Below are 23711 nucleotides of genomic sequence, written 5' to 3' on the forward strand. Positions count from 1 at the left end.
CAGGCGCTGAAAACAATACCCGCCTCCGCCCATACTTGGAAAGTGAACTGTGTGCATCCAGCAGCAGCGTAGCTGAGCCGGGCTTTGCCCTCGCGCTCTCCTCCCTCAGCTCCTGAAATCGGAATTTCTTTCTACGCTCTCTGGTGCTCTCTGGCCCCTCACGTCTTGCGCGATGCCTACTCATCAGTGACCTGGGCTGAAAATGCGGCAGCTGAGAGGACAGGACTGGAGTACAGTGTGGCTGCTGAGGTTTGAGGGTCTTGCGGGTCTTCTGTGGTCCGCCCCACCATTCCTGGTCGCCTCCCGTATTAGCGGCTGTTGCTGAGCTCTAGGAAACCCGCGCTAACGCACCGTGCCTTTGTCCCATCCGTCATTCTTGACCAAATCTGCACTTTGGTGCGTGAAACGACTTAGCTCTCCTTTCAAAAGGATTTTGTTCCTACGCTATTCAGCACTAAACAAACTTTTTCAGCTTGTCAGTGGGCAATTTTTTAAAAAATGCCTTCCTCAGTGTCACAGGCTGGGCATCTGTGACCCTCCCCCCACCCAACACACAGACACCGCATCCCACCCGGATGGGTCCTTGCCTCGCTTTCCTGTTGTGAACACCAGGAACACGGGGGCGGGGGAGGGGGCGGCTTAGCTGCTGGTCGGGTCTCGAGAACACTTGCAGGTTCTAGGGCCACAGAAAGTGGCACCTAGCTGGGAGTGTGACACAAGAAGTACCCACCCTATAGACTTCCTCGGGATTTGAGTTTGTCCTTCCCTAGCTATTCAACCCTAGCTTGACTGGAAATACAGCTGCCCCACGAAAGAAGGCTGGGAAGGAGACACACATTTCGTTCTTGTGCCAGCTGTCAGTCTGGTATCAAATGCCAATCTACCATCTCTGCCAGAGGCCCTGGGGCCCTACTACCAAAGGAGCCCACTTTTACCCAGTAGCAGGAAAAAAAAAAAAAAAAAAAAAAAAAAAAACCTGCTAGGGAATTTGGAAACCATTTCATCGGTTAGTGACTGCCACGTGGGTGTTGAACCTTAATTCAGAACAGGGAGGTTGAAATCAAACTTTTGATAAGTCTTATTGCCGAAAATCACGCTCTTCCCATCTGCCAATTCAATCTTGCTAGTCCCTAGTAAGATTAGAATCACCAGTCGTCGACCCCACCCCCACCCCCTGCCCGCCAAACTCTGCTGTCATACGTCCATCCCAACCGAGAAGGTCGACTTCAGGGGTGTCCCTCCTGCCCCTTAGAGCTCACCAAGAAAATCGGGTCTCTGGCTATAGCCCTCTTCTTGTTTGGGTCAGGACAGAAAATGAGTTGAGCAAGTGCGCCCCGGGCAGTTTACCCAGTTATCCCCAGTAACTGTTGCGAGGTGAGGGATACCAGAGGCCTAGCTTTCCTTTCAACTCCAAGAAACAAAGAGTAGCCTAAAATTGGACACCACTCCTGCTCCATCACTACTCCCAGTTCTAAAAAGCTACAACCGTCCCTCACAGGAAGCAGGCAATTTCAAAGCCAGTGAAAACAGCTCTTTTCCCTGCTCAGTACAATACCCTGTCTTTGGAATCAGTTTACTAAATACCATTTGCTGTTTGCTCTGCTTACGATTTGCTCAGAGACCCCACGACTTAAAATCTTAAGTTTCCAAATCAAATCTCTGCTTTGCACGAACAACTGCATAGATTTCGCCTGAGCTTTACTAAGCCTGACAGCGTGTGTCTAAAAAAGCATTTGCCAAATACCCCTGGAAGAATTTCGTCAGTGTTTGGTGGCGAACTCCCCCCCTGCCCCGCCCCACTTAAGTTTTTCTTCGCGGCTGTGTGAAATTGAAGGCGGAACTCCAAGCTATTATTTTTATTGGAGGGAATATTGCCTAAGCTACCTTGGTATTGAAGGGATTAACTTGCTTTTTCTCCCAGCCCCTAACTCTGGGGTTAAGACAGCAGTAGATCAACTGTATAATGTGTGCACTGTTCGCTCATTTGTACAAGCAGAACAAAGGTTGGACTAAACCAAATTGCATTGCACTTGTGAACCGAGGCCCGATGTGAAGTATCTTTTACAGCGGGGGGAAGAGAACAATTTCGTGTATGTCTAAAAGGGAGTAACAAAGCCACTTTCTCCAGCAGCTCAAAGTGAAGTATCGAGGCGTGACATTCCCAGGGTGAGGAGGGACAAAAGCAGGGTCAGGGGGATGAAAAAGAGAATCAAACAGCCACTTTCACATGCGTGCCCTCAACTGCTGCACCTCTCCATAATAGGAAACAAATGTTGTAAAAGCCGGGATTGCTTCCATTCATTCAAAATAGCAAATGATAGCTAAACAACATTGTCAAAACTGAATCAACTTCTGCGCAGTACCACCCAGAAAAAGGTATTGTGCTTTGTTTAATAGCGGGGTGGAGCGAACGCTCTTTGGGGGGGGGGGGGCGAGGAAAGAAAAATCACCCTCTTTTCAAATCAACTTCTTTGTTAGGAATTATTTGTTTGCTTAGATTTTTTTTTTAACTTTCAGAAATTTCTCCAGCTGTCAACAAACAGATAAATACCTTTCAAGTTTTTTTTTTTAAACTGTATTATGGGAGGGAGTGTTAGCTGTAATACCATTAAAGTTTAAAAATTGACTCAAGGGAAGTATAGACTTTTGAAATGAGAAATATTTTGTATCCATAATATTTTATTTTTATTGCAACCCATCATGCCCACCTTCTTTAATTTGTTTTGAAAACTGGCAACCTGTGGGTCGTCAGCCTGAAACCCCTGCTTTGTTTTGTTTATTCAGACTGGGGCGGGGGTGGCTTAGGCTGGGTGGCCCTGTGCAGTATGGGTTTTCTTAATAGCAGAAACGGGTTTCTCTGAAAACCCCTACAGCTTTCAGATGGAGTAACTCTCCGTGTTATTGGGAAAGTTAAAACTATTCATTTATTCATTCTCTCATCCTCTCTCTGTCTCTCTGTCTCTGTCGCTCTCTGTCTCTCTGTCTCTGTCACTCTCTGTCTCTCTCTGTTTTGTGTGCACGTATCCCCCACTGAGCTGCCACCCACAAAGAGGGTTGAAAAAGAAAAGAGGAGAAAAGAAAGCCGCTGATCCTCCCGGCCTCCCCCAGCTAAGAATGGCTGGGGGCGGGGCTTGGCGGGGCCTGCCTGGCCTTTGGAGGTTGGCAGCCCCGGGGGCTGCCCGACTCCTTTCTCTCAGTTGAGGCTCACCTGGGCCTCGGCTGCTCACCCTGCTCTCAAAACAGGAGCAAAAACTCCGGGTGCGGCACCCTCTGGGATCCCACTGCCTTGCACCGCCTCTGGAAGCTCCAACCGCTCTGGGGCTCAGTGGGGGGGTGGTGTCACAGTTGGAGATCCAGCTACCCTGAGTGTGCCGTCCTCTGCGTACTTCCCCTTTTTTCTTTTTAAATTTCCCTCTCCATCTCCTCTTCCTGTCCAAGCCAGCTTCTACTTCCCAGCAAAACTGTTGTCCACTCTCAGGAACGGAGCCCTGGGGGCATTCTCTAAGATACCCAGCAGGCCCAACTGCAAAAGGAAGACAGAAGGAAGTGGGGTGGTGGCAAGAAGCAAAAAGTCCAAACCTCCAGCCCCGATCCCTTCACCTCAACACTAGCACACCTCCGCTGCTGAGCGGTAGGTCACAGCAGGTAGGTGGGCAGTGACAGATAAATCATCAACCCTCCAGTTCTTCTTAGGAGACCTGAGCCCTTCAATTTTAGCTGGCTTCTGTCTCTGCGACTCAAGGAAAAAAAAAAGAAAGAAAGAAAGGAAAAAAAAAAAAAACTGTCTCTACACAGGTCTTTGCATTTGGTTTTATTTTCACCTAACATTTTTCATTTAGGAAAGAGTTTTGAAAAAAATACCAATACCGCGGCTGTCATTTCCTCAACGAGTACCCTCTCCATCCTCTACATAAACCTAGAACCACGGAGTGGTTCTAGAGGTGCTTTTCTTTGGAGCGAAACCATTTGTTTATGGCGGCCACCGCGATTTGATTGGGGGAGCTGATGGCGTCCGTTTGCTTAGGTAGGCTGTCTATTCTTCGCGTGCTTCTCACTTCACTCTTGGAGCCTTTTGGGTTCATTGTCTTTCACACACACTTCCGAAATAGCCAGCGCTTGGGTAGTTTATCTGACTCCTTTCTGTCCCATATTCTCTAGGTACCATTTTTTTTTTTTTTAATTGCAAAGAAAAGGGTAGATGAACACAAAAGGGGGTTAAAATAGACCAGCCAGGCTTTGTCCTTCCTGTCCTACACTGTTCAGCAAAAGGATCTTACCAGTGCCCTACGTCTCTGGCTATGGTTAGCAAACTTTTGTTTTCCTTTGATCAAGTCCGCTCGCGCGGGACCTGTTGATGACTCCGAATGGCAGTGCGCGCCGAGCTCCGTGGAGAAGGCGGCTAAGTAAACTGCTTGTGTATTTCACATTATCATCGCGCTATCTGGAGGCAATGTAGATTTTCTAAAGATCTAATGAATAAACAACCAGCAACTGCTGGCGGTGTAATTTACATTGTTAATGCCTACATATGTATAATAAATACGCATTTGTATGCTCTCAAACAAACTCTTTAGTTTTAAACCTGTGGTGATTTTTTTTTCTTTTTTCAAAAAAGAAGAGGGTGGGGGAGGCCCGTCTTTTCAAGAACGCATTTTATTTCACTTCGCAGGTTAAAAAATGGCTGTGAGTTGAAGCCACAATCTAGTTGTTCCTCTTACCCAGCGACGAAGCAAGATCCGCAGGAATGTGACGCTTATTGGACTCAAGCAAGAAAAAGTGCGTCCAGTAGCTTGTAGCTTCGCGGTTAGTGGTGGCTGGAGCGCTATCCTTGCGGAGTCGAACCCGGGAGAGAGACGGAGGAAAACGTCATCCCTACCATCCAGGCATCTTACCCTAGCTGTCGCCTTCTTCCAAAGAGAAGAGTTAAGGACCCCACTCAGATCACAACCTGGGTTGAGAGAATTAGGGGTCATTGACGTGTCGGCAACCCCTAGAATATAAAGTTTCTTCTGGAATTTCCGGACCGCTGTTTCCCCTCATGCCTCCAGACAGCATCTGGGTTCAGCCCAGGAAAGGCAGAGCGCACTAGGGAACTGGTGGGAACCGGGGTCCTAAACCACCCCATTCGGCTGGGCCTCCGGTAGGCAGCAAAGGGCAGCAGGAGCAGGAACACACCTAGGAACCACGCGTCCTCCGCCCCCGGGGTTCGGACCCAGCACCCAGCTCTTGCTTTCTGATGGCTGCAGACCCTCCCTCAGAGTCCCGAGCCACCTATGTCAGGGCAAGCTTGGGCTTTTGATATCTCTCCCCTCCACCATCCAGGTGCCACTTCCTTAGCACGCCCCAAGGCAAATGTCTTGTCTTGTCCTGGATCTAGAATACATTATTTTAATTAAGTCTTTGGCGGTTTACTTTCCTCTGAGATCTGTTCCTCGGTGCAATTAGGAACGTATTGGTGCTAGCTCGTATGAATATTCAGGAGCGTGTCAATTAATTAGCAGACAGAGGAATCTCATTATGGTGCTCAAAACCCTTTTAGTGTTAAGCAGAATTAAGGGGTATTCGGCAATACGCTGGATTAGTGAATATTTTACTGTGCGCTCATTTAACTTCATTATCGCCGCACTTACACTACTCTCTGATTTTATTAATTAGATTGCTCATTAATTTGGCCAAAAAGGATAAAAGTTTTAATTCGCCACCCAATAACTTGGAAAGTAAACTTGTGCCTGGCCTGGACTCGGCTTTCAGGAAGGGACCCAGGGCAACTTGCCCAGACTTGCTGCTGGTTTGTTTTTCCACCCAGCAGCTTTGAGGAGTTCAGGCTCGAGGGCTCTGGACACCAGAGGTGTTTAAAGATGACTGGGATTAAAAAAAAAAAAAAAAAAAAAAAAAAAACCTTAATTGCTATAGTTCATTCACTCTCGGTCTCCCTGAACTGGCCAGGAAGTTTGTGTTGTCCTTAATCATTAAAATAAATAAATTAGTAAATAAATACACCTCTTCCTCCGGGGTTGACTAGGGGAGGCGTGGTTTGGCCAGATGTCCACCTCGAAAATGTCTGGGAAGCAGTTGCACGCACACCCAGGCACCTTGGTGCCCCAAGCTAAGACCCACTGATTTCATCAAGGACAGCACAGAAATGAATCTCTGCTTTCGATCGGGGACAGTTACGCCCCCTACGGGTCTGGCAATCTCAACCTCTGCTCTCTGCAGCTGCTTGAGTCCTCCATTAGAGCCCTGCCCCACCCTACTTCCGAGGGGCCACCTTTAGGCACCATCCGGACCCTCTAGGTGCTCCTCACACCACCTGCACCTCCCCCACCCTACCCCCAAAAGTTAGAAACACAAATATTAAAATTATTTGCACAAAGGGAACCGCTAAAGAGATCTCAAATTAATATGCATGTAAAATTAATTAGCTGCATTTCGTGACACCAAAATAAGTACCTGGGAAACAGAACACCTTCTGGGCATTGGGAACATATGCTGGAATTAGAGTTAATTGACTAATTACATAAATTAGGCATTAATTTTGCAACACATCAAGTATAAAAGATATCTCAATTAATTGTGCATAAATTACCAGGTGAAACCGGGCAATAGTTGGTCCATGGTCCGGTCCTCAGACCTCTTTGCTCCTTAGGGTGCCAAAGCCAGGCTGTGTGGCACGTGCACTGGCTGCAACAAGGTGGTAGGCTGTGAGAGCAAGATTAGCACCTGAAACACCCTCCTACTCAGACTGGTGACCTGGGGCAAAAACCTTCCTATACCTCATTAAAACCAATTACATGCTGTTAGATTGATCAGATTTTGTCAGAAAGAGGAGGAATGAAGACCGCCCTAACAATTCACCTTCTTCTCTGTTTGTGCATGGCCCAGTCTGGTTCCTCCTTAGGTTCCTCCCTGAAGGGCATCAGTGTTTTCTGGTTTGACATTGGCCTTGGGTTACAGTGGCTGCATTCAGTCTCCTGCCAAGTGATTCCTGACCTGAGTGCCACCTCCCACCCCTGCCCCACCCAGGAATTCACCCTCCAGGGAGGGATGTCAAATGATCTGGGTCTCCAGTCTGGGGATGAGTATAAATTAAACCCGAGGGAGGAGACATCTTAGAAACCTATCCATATTCCTTTTGTGTTTGTTTATTGGTTCTCTTAGCCCCCCTCCCCATATACCATGTGTGAGCTCTTCCTTTCTGAGGCCTCAATGTACACAATTGGTAGAGCATGGATGCTCAGTATGATTTCCTGTGGACCCCAAGAAGGCTTCAAGGAACACCCTAGAAGAATCTCCCACAACAAACTACTAAACGCAACATTTGTTTTGCCTCTAAGACAATTATCTTGTTGAGAAAATATTAATGAACTAGGCATCCCTCATTTTAAATGAAGGAAAGTTATCCTAGGAGAAAGGAGTCTTTGGAAGTGAGGAAAGTCGTGTTATGTTGAAACCTAGTGAAAGGAACGAATAAAACTTTCCAGTGACCACCAATTGTCATGGGGTTTGGTTCTCTTGATCTCGTGGGATGGGAACACTATTAAAGGAAGGACAGATTTCTCAGTAACCTCCTGAGTTGTCAACACATACTTGGTAGTTTAGAAAAACTAGTTTTATTTAGATGTTCCTCCCTTTGCCTCACTTCCTCAACTCCCTTCTTGGAAGGTCTCAAGTTGGAATGTTTTAATTCCAGTGCAAACAGACTAAGAGAAAGACATCTTGAAAAAGCTTTTTTTTTTTCCTTCTGATGATACATCCTAATCAAGGTGCTTGGGTAAGAGTCCTCACTCACAATGCAATCCTGGCTGCTGAGGAGCCAAAGAGAAGGATGAACTCCTGCGGTTGCTGAAAGGTACATTCATCTTGATGGAGAGGTTTCCCTCCTAGCCAGATGCAGAAGGCACTTGAGGGAGATGTTGACAAGTGGTTAATTGTCAGCAGAACTAAAACAGACACTTTGTTTACAGTGGAGTGTGATTAATGGAGAGTAAATAAAACAACAGCACTCTTTATAAAGTCACCATCCATGTTAAGGGGGGGAAAGCTGGATGTCTCTAGGAACGAAAGCAGTGGGCACCCTGCTCAAGGGTGGATTTGCCAGACCCTTGAAGCAACAGCTGGCAGTGGTGTGCATAGCAGGAAGGCAAGCTTCCAGATGGCCTGCTTCTTAAAAAAAAAAAAAAAAATCCCCAATTTTACAGGGCTGGATTAGAAAGAGTTTTCTCCCAGTTATCTGAGTTTCTGGTTTCTCTTATTAAAGCATTACTCTTCCCCCGCCCCGTTATTTGTTTCTTAAGAGGTAATTCATTTAATGTGGAATGATTTTCAAAACAAGCCAGACAATGCCGCTGGGGTGCTTTCATTTGCAGGAAGACGTTTCTGTCTCTTGGGACTCTAATAAATTGCAAAGCCTACACTCTAGTAAATAGCTTGTAAATAGCTTATGATGGCCTCCATTTTATAAAACAGGAAATGTATCCTTAAAATTGTTAACAGTTATTACCGTGTGAGTGTGAGGAACATGAGGGGGGGCACACACTGCTGTACAAGTGTGTAAGTCAGAGGGCACTCTTCAGGGGTGTCGGTGCTTCTCTGCTACACAGTCTAGGGATACCAGGGCTAGAACTCCAATGGCCAGGCTTGGGCAGCAAGTGCTTTCATACACCGAGCCATCTCCCCAGCCTAGAAAAATAGGTATTTGCCTTTCTTTCAAGGCATGGTGCGTGTGTGTGTGCGTGTGCGTGTGTGTGTGTGTGTGTGTGTGTGTGTGTGTTTCCCTACCACTATCCTGCTAGAATGGAGTTTGGCCAGGCTAATACCTTCCTAGTAGATTTTGCCAGTTATATTAAATGCCAATGTGATCATCCTCTGCCTTGGCATCCACAGTCACTAGATAAATACATGTAGAGCGGCTTATGAAAAGTAGACATTCCTTGTATTTAATACAAAGCCCAGTGAAGTTTAATCCTATCACTCAGAGCCGGAATTAGGCAGATTTCTGTGAGTTCCAGGCCAGTTTGGTTTACATATGGAGGAGAGCCTGTCTCAAAAAACCAAAACAAACAAACAAAAAAACAAAAACAAAAAACCAAAGCAGAACAAACAAACAAAAAGACAAAGAAAAAAATAAAAAACAAAGGATGGAAGGAAGGGAGGGAGGGAGGGAAGAAGGAGGAAGGGAGGGAGGAAAGACAGACCTTTGGGTCACCAACACATCAATTAGATTTTGACTGAATGTGCTATCACATGGATAGGTACAGAAACCCAAGGCAGAAGTAATATGCAAGGCTTGTTTAAGCTGCTAGAAAAAAAAATTACTTTCTTTCCCCCTTCCCTCCCTCTCTGTCTAAGCAAGTTAGTTTATTGAGAAAAGATTTTAATATAGTCTAAACGCGGGCATTAATAGAAGGAAAGAGAAGCAATGAGGGCATCAGCACTCTACTCCAAGGTAGGCAAGGGCTTCCAACTTCTGTAGAGAGAGCAAGAGCTTCCTCGGGGACTTCCTGCTGTCTAGAACTGTTTCTAGGATCATCTGAAACAAAGACAATCGGAATCTATTTGAGGGAGAGGGAAAGGAGCAGAAAGAGCGGCAGAGGGAAAGAGATGGGCAAGGGTGGGGGAGAGAGGGGAAGTCCTGGAAGGGGGAAGAGGTGAACACTTTTTATTTCATAATTTTATTATTTTAATTTCCTTTTTCAATAACGTATTTATTTTTATTTTACACACGTTGGTGTTTTGCCTGCATGCATGTCTGTATGAGGGCATCAGAACCCCCTGGAACAGGAGTTACATTTTTCTTTTTAGAAAATTAATTATTTTTAAAATTATGTGTGTATGCATCTGTCTCTGTGTACATGCTCTCATGTGTATGGGTGCCTGCAGAGGCCAGAGAAAGGTATCAGATCCCTTGGAGCTGGAGTTACAGACAGTTGAGAGCTGTCTAACATGTGTACTGGGAAACTAACCCAGGTTCTCTGCAAGAGCTGTACACACTTAACCATTGAGCCATCTCCCCAACCCAACCTCACTTTATTTGTTTATTTAGAGACAGGGTCTCTCTCTATAGTTCTGCCTGTCTTGGAGCTTACTATGTGGGCCAGGCTGGCCTCAAACCCACAGAGATCCTCCTGCCTCTGCCTCCCCACTGCTACCATTAAAGATGTGCAACACCATGCTAGGACATTATTTTATTTTAAATTTGAGCGTCTACAGATTCTGATGTCCTTGGGGATCTAGGGATCCAGTCTTTGCCACGAACACAAAGGGATGACCAGTACAATAACACATAGAGGGAGAGATCTATGAATAAAAATGATTTCCAGCCATAGATTCTTCTGAAAGTGCAGTTCTAGGACCTCAGTGTTCTCTGAGAGTCGACACAGGATTTTTAACGCAAGAGATGCCCCCATAACATCTTTTTAAAAATATTGTTAGCTCTTTACCTACTCATCCTTTACTCATGTTCTGTTGAGTGTTCCAGAAGTTTCATAATATAATTTAATACAAAAAACAGATATGAGAATCCATTCTCCTCTGTTGAACCATTTGCAGGGGTCTAAATGGAGGCATTCTTTCCAGTGTTTTGTTGTGGAAAACATGTTTGTCTTTCATTAAGACATTATTTACACTAACATTCAGCGAGTTTATTGTTATTTTAAAGTAAATTAATATCTATTATTTTTTTTTAAAAAATTGAGACAGCCTCTTACTATATAGCCATAAGTGGCCTGGAACCCACTAAATAGACCAGGCTAGCCTTGAACTTACACAGAGAGAGAGCTGCCTACTTCTGCATCCTGAGCAATAGAATTAAAGATGTGCCACCACAGTGGCCCTATATTAAAGCTTTTGAAGGCTAGGGATGAGCTCAGTTGGCAAAGTGCTTACCTGGCATGCACAAAGCCGTGGGTATTTTATTCCATTTTATCTCTACTATCCCCCATTAGCTATCCTGGTTTTCTTTCTTTCCCCCATCTTTTATCCTTTTGTAGCTCTAGGATTTACAATACATGACTTTAGCTTATTGCCACCAACTTTCAAATGACATTGAGTTACGTGTGTGTGCTTTCATTGCCCCTCCTGTCTTTTGAAGTATTATTAAAACATTTTAACTCTCTATACACCCTGAACTCTTCAAGACTTTGCCATGATCTTTGCTAAAAGTAGCCAATTATTTCAAAAGATTTCCAGATGAAAACACATTCCCTTCATTTACACCAATGAGTACAGTCTGTACTGCTCTTTCTTTCTTTGTGTGGATACAAATCTCTACCAGGGGTCATGTTCTTCCTCCTTGAAAAAAAATGCCTTTGAGATACCTTTAACACATCTCTTAGTACAGATCACCCAACTTCCGTTTGTCTGAGAAAATGTTTCAATGTCTACTTGAAGTCTGAATGACCTTTTCCCTTAGTATAAAATTCTAGATGGCTGTTTTCTGTCTCTCTCAGCACTCTGAAGTTTGTGCTCTGTTGTCTTCTGGGTTACATAGTTTCTCATGAGAAGTCCTCACAATTCTTTTGTTCCTTTCTACACAATGAATATTTTTCTTTTGGTTGTTTATAAGATTTTTCATATTTGATTTTTACATATATCAATTTCTCTCCCATCCCTTTCTTTCACCTCTGTATCTCTGTATCTATCTATGCATGTATGTATATATGTATGTATGTTATCTATCTATCATCTATCTATCTATCCATCTATCTATCTATCTATCTGTGTGTACATATGCTATGGCTCATGTGTGGAGGTTAGAAAACAGCTAAGTCAGTTTTCTCTTTTTCCCATGTGGATTTTGGGGGTTGAACTCAGGTCATCGGGCTTGGAGACAAGTGCCTTTTCCTGATGAGGCCTATCACCAGCACCTACAATTTCTCTTTACTTGTACTCTGAGTAATGTGTTTATTGTGTGCTCATGTTTGTTTATATTGTCCTGGCTAAGGGCCACTGAGCTCCTTGACTTTGTGAACCAATTTTTTATAAAATTAGAAAAAAGGGCCATTATTAATTTTTTCTGCCTCCCCCTTTCTTCTGGAAATTCAGTTACTTATGTGTTAGGCTGACACATGTTGTCCACAGATTTCTCATGTCATTAGTCATATTTTCCATTCTATTACAACACCTTTACTTTCCTGATAATTTCTATAGAGTTATTATTCATTTTATTATTTATTATTTTGCAGAGTTATTGATGTACTGTTAATCATGTCTAGTATATTTTGCTAATATATTTTCCATGTCTAGAAGTTTCATTTGGGTTTTTTGGTCTCATATATGTTAATTAATCATCTTTCATTTTCTAGATCAGGTCTATTGAGCGATTTTTTTTCTCCCAGTTACAGGCCATGTCTTTCTTTCTTTGCATGCTTTACTAATTAATTGTTGTCATGACAACAAAATATCTGACAGAAGCAACTTAGGGAAGGACGGGAGGGAGGGAGGGAGGAAGGAAGGGCTTATCTTTGTTCACAGTTGTACTTTATCCTGACATGAAGTTAACTTATTTGAATTTTTATGGCTAGTTCACAGCACTATTTTAGCATCACTTTGAAGATGTGACTCTTCAAAACATACAGCCTGATGCCTTGTGCATCACAAGTGTCTCTTCCAGTTGCAGAAAGGAAACTGTTCCTAACTTCACATGCACTCCAGAACTCACTTCCTTTACCCCAGTCCCATCTTCCCCTGACCTCACTGTCCTACCTCTTGGATAGCCTTTGCAGATCTCCATTTATTTAGCTGTAAATTCTGGATGCCTTATTCTCCCTAAACTCCTGTCTGATCTCAGCACAGTGATACCACTGGGCTTGGTTGTGATTCTTCCTTCTTACCTCTAATTGACCTCTAGCCAGTGAGCTACAGCAATTGTAAGTTGTGGCTCATTTGATTGCATTGCTCAAGGACCACAATCCTCCTCTGCCTGGAATGGTTTTAAAATGTATTTCACATGGATTTCTGGTGGCTTGTAGTGGGAAGGCAATTCCTACAGCAGGTAATTTTTCATCGGTTTATTAGTCAGGGTTCCAAAGAAGAACAGAACTGATAGAATAGACCACCCCCCCACACACACACTTTAATGATTCAGCTGACACCGAAATAGTAATAACAGTTGAATCACACCTGAGAGGCTAAAAGTCCAGCAATTGCTCAGTCCTCGAGGCTGAGTGTCTGGGCATTGTGAATCTGGCAGTTCCTGGCAAGCACCTGTCCTCGGTCAGTAATGGAAGCCTGGAAACTCTGGTTTTGATGTCAGTGAAGGAACCATCAGCAACAGCATAAACTAACTCAGTGGCAGGAACGAAGGTCATGCCCCTTTGTATCCCAGTTGCTTCCTGACCCACATTTGGGGTGGGTCTTCCCACCTCAGTTAAAGCAGTCTGAGCACTGAGGCAAGTTTAATTTATTTTAAGTTGATATTACAGCCAGCCATTGCAATGGACAAAAGCTGAAGTCTGTCTGAGAATATAATTTATTTTACAAGAGCCTTCCTGGGTAAAATAATTCCTTTCTGGGCAGTTAATCCCCAAATCTTCATTTCTCTAATTTGATGAGGCACAGGCCTCTTTTAAGTTTAAGACCAATGAAGTGCTCAGTTCTCATCACTCGGGGAACAGGAAAGCTGTCAGTGTTTCCTTCCTCTCACAGGTGCCACTTTTTACAGAGAAAACCGTATTCCTTAAGCAAACAAACAAAAAGTTCCACACATTTCTTGGGCTGGAGAGATGGCTCAGGCATTAAGTGTACGCTCTTTTAAAGGATCCAGGTTTGATTCCCAGCACCCACATGGCAGCTCACAGCAGTTTGTAACTCCAATCCCAGGAGATCCAGCAGCCCTTTCTGCCAGACACTCTCTATTTCTGGAACCCTGGAAATGATCTTTTTGCCATTACTCCACTGTTCTCCATTTTATGTACCGAGGCAGGGTATCTTCCTGAATCCAGAACTTCCCCATCTAGGTTGCCCCAGAAATATCTCTTGTCTGCTTAAGGAACAGAGGTCGCAGGCAGGCTGCCATATCTGCCGGGCTTTTTAATGTGAGTGATGGGGATCTGAACCCGGGTTCTCATGCTTACTCAGCAAGTGTTTTATTCACCGAGCCATCTTGTAAAGTATGGGCAGCTCCTCTATAAGGATCAAAGCAGCAATACTGAGAATAAGAGATACTTACGCGTGGCTGATGCTAGAATGAACCGCCTCCCACTTCAGTTGAGAACATTGCCTACCTCTTAGAAATTACATGCTAGTCTTTATTTCTCCACAAACAGGTGGTAAATATTTGTGATTTTCTTTCTTTGAATTAGTTCAATCTGTTGTAATAAATTGAGTTTCAATGTTTTGTAGAGCTTTTGAAGACTAATTGGAGAGGTGAAGTTTGGTGGAATTAGAAGCATATTAAGTTAAATGTACTCAAATATTTCTTTCTACTTATAAGTACTTATTCAAAATAATTACTTTCATCCTCTGTTTCCAGGGAGAGAAACTTTTCTTTGTGCACATCATTGTCCTTGAATAGAAATAGGCTTTCCTAGGCTAGCTACTATGCCCTGTTGTTGTTTCTCTGTGTTTAGAGAAACATATATTTGGATATGTCATTACTGGATAAAGCCTCCATTCTGCTGTGTTTAAGAAATATCCTGACAATGAAAATTGGTGCAATCAGTCCAGTTTGGCCATGGGATTGTGAACTTGCAAGGCAGTCCCAAGAAAGGGAAGTTAGACTCCTTACATCTGTACAATCCCTCACAGCTTCATTCTTTCATCTGGAAAAAAAATTCCAGTTGCCCCCATGCTTGAGGTCATTATAATGCTCATTGTGGGGTCTGGTGAGATGGTTCAGTGATGGGAGATGTCATTCTGTAAATATGTTTCTCATATTGGTTAATGAATAAACTACTGTTGGCCAATAGGAAAGCAAGATAGGCAGGGTTAGGAGATAAGGAGGATTCAGGGAGAGGTAGGAGGAGATTCAACATGTAAAGACTTGAGAGGGCAGAGGTCCGGACCCTCTCTCAGGTAAGATAAGACCACATGGAAATACTTAGATTGATAGAAATGGGTTAATATTTAAGGCAGAGCTAGCCAATAAGAAACGCTAGTAACAGGGCAACAGCTTCATATCTAATACAGCATCTCTGGTGTTATTTGGGACTGACGTGGCCGTGGGACCAGGCTGGCAGAAAAACTACTCATAACAGTTCAGTGACTAAAGATGCTTGCTGCTAAGCTTGACAAACTGAGTTCAATCCCTGGGACATACATGGTAGAAGGAGAGACCCAAGTCTGTCACTCGTCCCCTAGCCTCCTTGTGTGTACGGTGGCACATGACTGCATGAGTGCACAATGTGCTATGTACCTTCAGACACATGCGTGCGCGCATGTGCACACACACACACACACACATGAAACTTATAAATGGTCTATTTTGTGTACCCATTTTTCTTGTCAAAATGAAACTGACTATCCACCTAAGATACTGAATTTGAAAAAAAAAATCATAGCTTTTACTTTTCTTTTTGTTTATGTCATATTTAGGGTATATAAAGCTGCATTTCAGGTTTCTATATCACATAGGGCAGTAGGTGGAGAGTGTTTTCCTCTTGTTTGTATAATTAGCAACAAAAGGCAGATCCAACATCATGATTGTTGCAGCCTTATCTGTCCTTTGTTATGCATTAAAATACTGGATTTCCAGCTCCCCAGTTCCTTAGGGATTTATTTTGAGAAGCAATCTAAATTTTTGTGTTTCATATATTATATTATTACATTTTGCCTGACTGTAAATCTGTGTACTCATGTGTATGTCTGGTGCCTGAAGAGGCCAGATACCCTGGAGCTTGACTGACAGATGGCTGTGAGCTACTCTTTGGGTGATTGGAGTCAGATCTAGGTCCTCTGGAAGAGCAGCCAGTGTTCTTAACCATAGAGCCATTTCTCTAGCTCCAAACACTCCATTTTGATCTTTGTGTCAAAGGCTTTCAATGTTCATAAGGTGGATGCCAAGAGGGTACAATTTAAAGGAAAGGGATTTCCTTTGAGGTTGTTGGGAGAAAGGCTGAAACCTACAGCTTGGGATATAGAGAGGGATCTGTTTCCAATGAGATGCTTTGCCATTGATGCATTCTGCTCATTGAGTATGTTCTCTCTGTTAGCTTTAGATGAAATTTATCTTTTCATTTTCAAATACTGTAGCTCTAGAAACATCGTTCTGAGTTGATCACAGGTGCTGTATGACGTGGCCTATCACGGGCAGGATGGTGAATTTTGTGGACTCTTGCTCTAGGAGATGAAATGATTTCCCATATCTTCCTCACAAAATTACTTAAAACATAGTCCTTAAGCATGATCAGCTGGTAACACAGCAGGACACTTGTAAAAACGATTACTCAGTATTGCTTTGCTCACAGTCTTTGCTGAGATGAATATAGTTGATCTTAACTGTTCCTATTAACCTTGTAACCAAATCTGCCACACCAAAGGCTTTGTTTCATTTTCTTAGGAATTGTATTTTGTGGCCATGTCTACAAAAGAAATCCTATGGTGCTCCTATGACGATTGAGCCCATAAGTTTTATTACATAGAAGAAATTTGACTGTTCTAGCATTTCCAGAAAGGATGGAATTGTGCCTCTAAACTTGGAATTTTTGTGGGTGTGGTACTACATACCTTTAATACCAGTGCTCTCGAGACAGAGGCAAGTAGATCTCTGTGAGTTCCAGGCTACCTGGTGTACATAAGGAGTTCTGGGCCAATACACACACACACACACACACACACACACACACACACACACACACATATATATATATATGAATTCCTTAATCAGGAATAAGATAATCTGGGGACACTTCGTGAGTACCCCAGTTTTCCTTGTGTGCATGCGCCTCTCTCTCTCTCTCTCTCTCTGTGTGTGTGTGTGCGTGTGCTCAAATGTGCCTGTGTGTGCATGAAGGCCAGAGCCAGGACTTCAGTGTCCTGATCTACTACTCACTGTTTGACCCATTTTTTGAGACAGGGCTTCTTACCAAAGCTGTAGTGAGGCTGGCAGCCAGGGAGACTAGCCATCCACCTATGTCTGCTCCTCACAGTGCTGTTACATGGCCAATACCCAACCTTTTCTGTGGGTGCTGAGTTGAAACTCAGGTTCTCATGCATGTACAGTAAGTGCTCACCTAATTAGCCATCTCACCAGCTCCTTAGTTTCCTTTTAAGCAGTAATAGGATATCTGAAGCATTGTGGGTTTAGTAAAATACACAAGAGAAGACTTAGAGATAAGTGGTGACCACACTAAATGTTTGCTACTATCGCAGAAAGTTACTCCAAATCAGAAATGGACATAAAATGTAAGTATAGCATCCTTGGTTTAGATACAAATCCCTTTGATTTCAAGGGGAGCCATTCACTTCTATGTGAGTAGAATTCAATACTAAATCTCTTCAGTTGGCTCAACAATTTAGGTGTTCAGCTATATTTATGTGCCACTCTACCCACCAAATAGCTCCTAGAATAAATGTATTTTATGCCTTGAATCATCAGGCCTATTAAAACTGCCCTTTAATTTTCTATATAAATATTCCTATGTAGTTGGCTGGGTACAAAAACTCCTAGCCATCCAGAAGACCTCTAATCGGAAGCTTATTAATTTGTCTTGTCTCTGATAGATGACTTTAAACTGGAGAAGGATCTTTTTAAACTTCCATTGTTCCCCAAACATGAGTCTAAGGAGCAGGAGGTGGGAAGTCCAAAAAGCAAGGAAGAGATTGAGGAAGACACCCAGTGTCAACCTCTGGCTTATACAACACATACATACACACACCCATACACACACTCACACACACACATATGCTCACACACACACATACACACACCCATAGACACACTCACTCTTACACACACACTCACTCACACACCCATACACACATGCGCACGCGCACACATACACACACCCTAGACACACTCACACATACACACACACACACACATCTATCAACTTGTGCTCACTTCAGCAGCACATATACTAAAATTGGAGTAATACAGAAAATATGAGCATGGCCCTGAGCAAGAATAAGACAAATTCATAATGCACTACAAGTCCTGTTATCAAAACGGAGAGTTCAGCTGAGCTTCAAGTTGAAGATAGTTGACAGATAGTTGAAAAGGAGTTATAATGCTTCAGGTTAATATGTGTGTGTGTGTGTGTGTGTGTGTGTGTGTGCACGCACGCGCACAAGCATTTGAGACAGGGTCTCATATAGCCCTAGCTAGCTTCAAACTTGCTGTATAATCTATGCTGGCCCAGACTTTTGTGCTGTCCATATTACTGAACCTAGAGCTCACTGATTAGGTTAGGCCGGCTGGCCAATGAATTTTGTTGATCTTCCTTTTTCTGTCCCCCTAGTATCAGGGTTACTGGTACCCTTAACATAGGTGCTGGGAATCTGCACTTTGGTCCACATACTCGTGCACCAGTCACTTTACCACCCTAGCTATCTCTCTATCCCTTAATGTATTTCCTAAAATTATAATCATGTTGAGCTAGATGTGGTGACATATTCCTGTACTCCTACCTCTTGAGAGGTTGAGGTAGGAAAATCCGGAGTTTGAGGATATAGAGCAAGGCCCTGTTCCCACAAAGAAATCATAAGTGCAGCAATTCACTACTATTATTTATCTTCTCAGTTAGAAGCCAGAGGTTGCTCATTTTACTCCCAGTAAATTCTCAGTCTGGCAGAATGTGTATAGTTGGTGCCCAGTATTATTTGACCACATCCTATGTGGCCAGGCCATTGTGAGATCCAGATATCCTGTGGTTGTACCTACCTTCTGTTCTGAAAGAAATGTCACTAAGGATTTACTGGGAAAAGGAAACACTCTACTGAATCGGAGGGAATTTGGTGCAGACTGTTTGTCGTGCAGGAGTCACAAATGAGAAAGGCCCAAAGAATATATTAAGGCAGGGTTCTTTTGTTAATAGATGCCTATGCCAGATTAACTTTCTACCAAGCTCTTTGGGATTCCTTTCATCTCTGACTCTCACGTCCCCATATGAAAGATGGCATTACAGACTCATTGCTACCACACATGACTTTACATGGCTTCTGGGGATCTGAATTCAGTTCATGATGCTTGCTGGGCAAGTGCTTTGTCCATTGAGCCATCTTCCCTGCCCAAGAGCTAAGCTTTTGATGGTGTGATTTGGAAAGTATCTCCACCCACACAGTTCTAGGCTGACTCTTTCCACTAGGGATCCCCCCGCCACCTTGTGTTTAATGATTCATTGGTAATAGTTTAATTTTGTTAAAAAATAAACACAAGCTACAATTTAATACATATTATTGTTACCGTTCCTAGGCTCTTTGGTGTAGTCAAATACTCACTCTGTCTGCACCTATTGCACTGACCACGCCTATTGGGGGTGGGGACAGGGGCTGATGTGACTTGGGGGAACTAGGTCTGGGGAAGGGGCCTCAGAGCTCTCTCTTGCTTGCTGGATGGAGATAGAGAGCATCTGGAGGCATCCTTGGGACCAGGAACCTGCTGGCGTTCATCTGTCTCTATTGTAAGTTATTTCTCCCTGAATAAGCATCTATCTAGCCTGTTTTCCCCCGATCCTTATTATTCCATGATACTTTGGCTGGGGTATTTGCTTTGATCTTTACAGTAACTCAAACTATTGAGGTAAGGGTGTAGTGCTATCATCATTGGTCCAGACATAATAGAAATTATAGTGAGGATGCTGAGTTTCATGACTGGAAGATTACATAATGTTATCCTAGAACTAGATGTTTGGAGCAGTTGAGTTGAGTTCAGGAGTATCAGGGCCTGCTGTGAACTTGATTTCTCAAAGAAAACAATACTCTTGGTTCTCCATCTGGCTTTGATGAATGACAGATGTTTTCCATTCCTTCCCTACATTTTAAACTTTTGATTTCTTCATGATAACAATACCTGAGTTTCCCTCATCACATCTGTCTGCTTGCTAATGTGCGTGTTTTCCCTTTCATCAGCACTTGGATGTGAGATGAAGTTTAGATAATGGATGCCAGCTCACTTCCAGTTGTTTCCTGATGGGCTTTAGATAGCATAGTGCAGCACACATCTCCAATGAGGAGAGGCCTGAACTCTCTGCAGTTCATTGGTCCCATATGGATCCAAGCAGCTGGAAGGATGGATGTGCTACCCGAGGCCAGCTATTGCGTCGCCAACCGTGACTCCCACTTGCTGACCCTCGTATAATGCTTTGTACTGGAAGGGATGTTGATCACACCTTCCTGTTTGTGATGGATGGTGTTGTTTAAAACTGATGGTCTTGTAAACCATCATTGAGTTTCTGTGTCTCACAGATGTGAGGGAGGCGGATAGTCAATAAATAATGCCATGTTCTTCAGGGATGCACACTGCTCTCCACCTTGTGGACCAGATTGTCTTGTCAACAGACAGGTGCGTAGTTTGCTTGGACTGGGAAAGAAAAGGCTTCCAGAAAAAAAATGTTTCTGGCTGGGAATATTCTAGGCAAAAATATTTCTTTTTATATTTTTATTACTTGTCTATTATTAATGAAGTGTGTGTGTGTGTGTGTGTGTGTGTGTGTGTGTGTGGTGTGCAGATGCATGTGTAGCATGCCTTAACACGTGTAGAATTCAGAGGACAACTTTCAGGAATAAGTTCTTACTTTCTACTCTGTTTTTGAGGCAATGTCTCTCTTACTGTTCCTGCCCCCACTGAGGTGTGTACTCACTCCAGGCTCTCTGGTCCATGGGGATTCGTGGCTTTATTTTAGCTCTCACTGCAGGAATGGAAGGAGTGCTGGCATTACAGGTGCACACTATTGCATCTGGGCCGTTATATGGGCTCCAGGCATCATGCTCAGGTCATCAGGCTTGTGCTGCAGCAAGTGCTTACTTGCTGAGCCATTTCACTGGCTGCATGAATGTGTTTCTTAGTGGTGCTGTGTTTAGGGATGGCTCTGCATGGATTGTGTGATCCCTGGATGGGCTCTTGGAAGCATCTGCACTCCCCACTGTTTAACCTGTAGGTAGCAGAATGATGGTGAGGCCTGGGGGATGATAGATGTTCTACTGATTTGGATAAACTATTCTGACTCTGCTGGGGGGGTATTCTACTTTACAAAAGGTGAGGTTTCTTCTTGTGCAAGATTAGGTGAACCAGCATACAGTTGCCTAGAATGACTGTCACGATACCATCCAACTCTTACACCAAGCACATCAATCCCAAGCCCTGAATCAGTGCTCCCTGAACAACCTCTGGCTTCAGCTCGGCTTTTGCTCTGGAGTAGCTGTCTCATCTTCTGAGGTAGGAGAATGTGTGTGTGTCCTAGTCACACTTTATGCAGTTCTTTCTTTAGTCTCCTCTCCTCAAATAAATGTTAACTTTCCTGTGTGGGTAGAGCCACATTTTCCCTGGTATTTTTAAATGTTCTGTAGTACAGTGTTAGAGCTATACTTAACACCATTTCTTTCCAAGTGACTCTAGTACACTGAATTACCCAATTCCAGAGGTGCCTCGAACACCATGGAGTAGTGTATTTTGAGTACAGTGGATCACGTCTTTGAAACAGTTGGTCCCCAGTTGGTGGTTCTGTTTAAGAAGGTTGTGTATCCTTTAGGAGGTGGAGTCTTCCTGGAGGAAGTGGGTCATTAGAGGTGGGCCTTGGGACTCTATAGCCTCATACTACTTCTTGTTCATTTTCTGCCTGCTTCCTAACTCTGGATAGAATTATGGTTGGCAATCTTTGGCCGCTGCCTCCTGGCCTTCCCTCCCATGATAGACTGTACATCAAACTGTGAGTCAGAATAAACCTTCAACTAGCACATTCATTAAATTGCAACCTTCTCCAGGATTTGTTTTTGTGTTATGTTGCCTCTATCTTCAATGTATCTAAGGGCATTTGGCACATTCTCCATATTAGGGAAATATGCACTAGTTTGTGTCCATCTCCTCTGGCCTCTTTCTTTCCCACACTATGATTAGCTAGATCTTGTGTGCTGCTGTGATACTTGGCTCAGAACTATAACCCATGGAGCCTGGTTTGTCTTTGATTTTTTGTCCCTTGTCACTTTTGTACTGGTTAGGCTTTGGTCATCAGGCTTCGGCATGCATGCCATTTTTAACAGAACCCTTCTCTGTGTGTCTTATTTTGGTTTTCATATTCTTAATTTCCAGGAACTCCAAATACTTCTGTTTTTCTTCATTGTTTGCTCGTTTGAGCCAGAGGCCAACCTACCTTTGAACTTGCAATCCTCCAGTCTGTATCCTGAGCACTGGGATAACAGCCTGCACCACTATACCCATATTTTTATGTCTCTGATGTCCTGAATCTCCCTGAAGAGGCAAACTATTTTTTTTTTTAAGTTTTCCCCTTCCTTTTCATGCATTAATCTGTTCCTTCTGACTGGAGCATTATACAGAAATAAATTGGGTTCATGCTGCACTATTACCAAGCCATATGATAAGAACCTCTCTGTGAGTCCCACTCTTAATTACACTAAGCGCCACCCCTGGGGAGACATGTTCACCTCAGGTGAATGTAGCTGCCCAATTGCTCTGAAATATAATGACTCTGAGATTACTCACTGTTTTTTAATAGAAAAAAGAACATCGGAATGGGTAATTTTGAACCTACTGAGAGCTGATCTATCCCTGTAGGATGTGAGTTTTTTGAAGGCTGACAGTCATGTTTTTTTCCCATGATGTATCTGCAGCACTTTACCCATAATTGCTACCTAACTAATAATATTCATTAAATAAAAGAATGAACCGAGGTATGCAATTCCAGATTTGGCATAGATTGCCACTTGATTTGTATCTAAGTCAGGATCCAAAGAAAACTGTAATATTATAGTCAAGAAAGAACATTTTTACTCTATTTTTCATTATTTATTACCTCATATAGAGATGAATTTGAGGGGGAGAGCCAGTGGACATTTCTGACACAGAAGGATCCTGGGCACTTTTGATGACCAGAGACAGTAGAGCCCCCTTTCTCTGTCCATTCTGGAGATAAGAGGGAGGGTAGGGTGCTTCGATTCCTCAGTATTAACTACTTTCCTTATTCATCTAGTAGCCTACATGGAGGAAGGGATTTATCTTGATTCATAACTTAAGGGCATGAAGTCCTTCATGGTAGAGAAAGCATGGTGACAGATGGTTCCATGGCAGCAGGAAGTGTGAAATCAGGGCTCCTTAAACTGAGAGAGGGGAATGGTAGGGCTCAGTCCAGCCTTCATCTCTATCCTTTGTATTTGTTCAGCCTGGATCCTCAGTTCAAGGGTGGTACCTCCCACACTCAGTGTAGATCTCCCTCTTCAGTTAATGCACCTGTAAAATCCTCCAGAGAGTTCTGTTTGCTTTTGCTATTGTTTTGAGACAGGGCTTCTCTGTGTAGCCCTGGCTGTCCTGGAACTCACTCTGTAGACCAGGCTTGCCTGCTTCTGCATACTGAGTGCTGAGATTAAAGGTGTTCTACACTACCACCTATCTCCTCCAGGACTTTTACCCAAAGGTGTGCCTCATGAATGCCCTTGGTATTTCTTTGTGTTGTTGTTTATGTGTATGTTTGTATCTGCAAGTATATGCCACATGTGTACAACATCTGCAAGATCCAGAAGAGGGTATATGTCTCCTTGAGCTGGAGTCAGGAGTGGCTGTGAGCTGCTGGTGGCCATGGGTTCTAGGAGCCAAACTCAGATCCTCT

General features: G+C 43.5%; 1 protein-coding gene and 1 non-coding gene across 2 annotated transcripts in view; both read left to right on the forward strand.

The window, feature by feature from the left end:
- Positions 1 to 6008: 6008 nt before the first annotated feature.
- The window catches only part of Bnip2 (BCL2 interacting protein 2), a 216625-nt gene continuing 198922 nt past the window's right edge, over positions 6009 to 23711 (forward strand). The window contains exon 1 of the mRNA XM_051197873.1: positions 6009 to 6013. The gene's annotated coding sequence lies outside the window, so the exon portion shown is untranslated. The remainder of the gene's footprint in view (positions 6014 to 23711) is intronic.
- On the forward strand, positions 17991 to 18097 carry LOC127232047 (U6 spliceosomal RNA). The gene has a single exon (XR_007835343.1). It is a non-coding gene; the product is annotated as a U6 spliceosomal RNA (small nuclear RNA).

Source organism: Phodopus roborovskii, unplaced genomic scaffold, assembly GCF_943737965.1.
Source record: "Phodopus roborovskii unplaced genomic scaffold, PHOROB, whole genome shotgun sequence".
In the NCBI taxonomy this organism is placed as follows: domain Eukaryota; kingdom Metazoa; phylum Chordata; class Mammalia; order Rodentia; family Cricetidae; genus Phodopus; species Phodopus roborovskii.